Source organism: Eptesicus fuscus, chromosome 1 (assembly GCF_027574615.1).
Source record: "Eptesicus fuscus isolate TK198812 chromosome 1, DD_ASM_mEF_20220401, whole genome shotgun sequence".
NCBI classification, from domain to species: Eukaryota; Metazoa; Chordata; class Mammalia; order Chiroptera; family Vespertilionidae; genus Eptesicus; species Eptesicus fuscus.
In genome coordinates, this window is record NC_072473.1 from 5,564,922 (window position 1) to 5,566,334 (window position 1,413).

Here is a 1,413-nt window from a genome sequence, read left to right on the forward strand (position 1 = left end):
GCAGGCATCCAGTAGGTATGGGAGTCAGGGATGAGGTTGGCCTAAACCACAGCACAGACCAGCCGATCTTCATGTTCCTAAGGCAGCGATGACTGTGTACCTAACACTTCCTGGTTCCACCTCTTTGTTTTAGGTGGTCAGGTTATAACCATGTGTTTTTTTATGTTTCTCTTTCAGACATAAGTCATGTGCAATGCTGAGTGTCCTTGGTGGTGATATCCGGTGAGTACCCTGGCATTCCCAAAGTAGTTAGTAAGCATGGGGTATTTTGAGGCATACTCATGAGAGATGATGGTGTCTGCTGAGGTAGATTTTGACCCGATTTTAATAGAGTTATCAAGGTTGTGTTGTTGTGTTTCATGGTAATGCACATGAAAAGCATTGTTGGCATGCGTGGTCGTAAAACAAGTCGTGATCCTAAATACTATTGTCACATGTGTTTCTTCAGATTCTTGTGAGGAGAACTCGGTGAGCTAACTATGGTGGTTATTGGAACCTGCCAAAATATGTGGTAGTTGGTCAAGTGGGTGCTACGGCTGTGCCGATCATCTGATACTCAAGGTGAATTTAAGTGAAGAGGATGCTCTTAACACTTGTGTTAATTACCTTGTTTGTAGGGGGAGGGAAGTGGCATGGCTGGTAGTATGGTAATAGCAGCCCATACTGCCAGTCATGCCACTTTCCTTCCCCTCCAAAAGGCCAGCACAGACTATGTGATGCTCACGTGTCTAGGTAAGTGATGCTGTGTGCAGGGATTCAGGTAAGAAATGATGCATTCCTTGCCAATCGTTTTAAGTAGGAGTTTACAATTTTCTATTATTGAGAAGGTTTACGTTTCCTACTGTGCCTGTTCCAATATTATAGGCACACTGGATCTGATCCTGTCTGCCACCCGCAGTACTGATCACAGGCTTTTCACAGGTGGCCAATCCTGAGTGACATGTTGGTGACAGTGGTGTCAACTCTGGATGACTACACGTATCCAGGTAGAGTTGATGTGTCTCATAGTGGATGAGGTTTGCTTACGGGTGTCCTGGTGGGGAAAGGATTGTCCTTTATTAACGTTCATGACTTTAGGTTCCTGTGCAGAAATCAGAATGACTGTAACCTTGCCCGTGAACCAAGGACATGGCCATTATGCAGGTAAGTGGTGATGTGGGCTTCAACCACAGCGTGAGCCATCTGATCTGCAGATCACTAGATGAACTCTAATTTTTTTTGGCAACTAAATCGAGGTGACCATCTCTTCTTTCCAGGTATTGAGGTAGGAAATGAGAGTCCTTAGCAATCTAGTGACCTCCAGGTTGTTCAGGTGACATTTTAGAGAACATCATTCTTTAACCCTGCGAGGGATGAGGTGTTGCTGTATCCAAGTACTTATCATAACAGGATGAACTACTGCATTAACCACAG

At 44.7% G+C, this 1,413-nt stretch overlaps 1 non-coding gene across 1 annotated transcript; it reads left to right on the forward strand.

Moving 5' to 3' along the window:
- Positions 1 to 614: 614 nt before the first annotated feature.
- Positions 615 to 694, forward strand: MIR9186P-4 (microRNA mir-9186p-4). Its single transcript, NR_128979.2, has one exon. It is a non-coding gene; the product is annotated as a microRNA mir-9186p-4 (primary transcript).
- Positions 695 to 1,413: the final 719 nt, after the last annotated feature.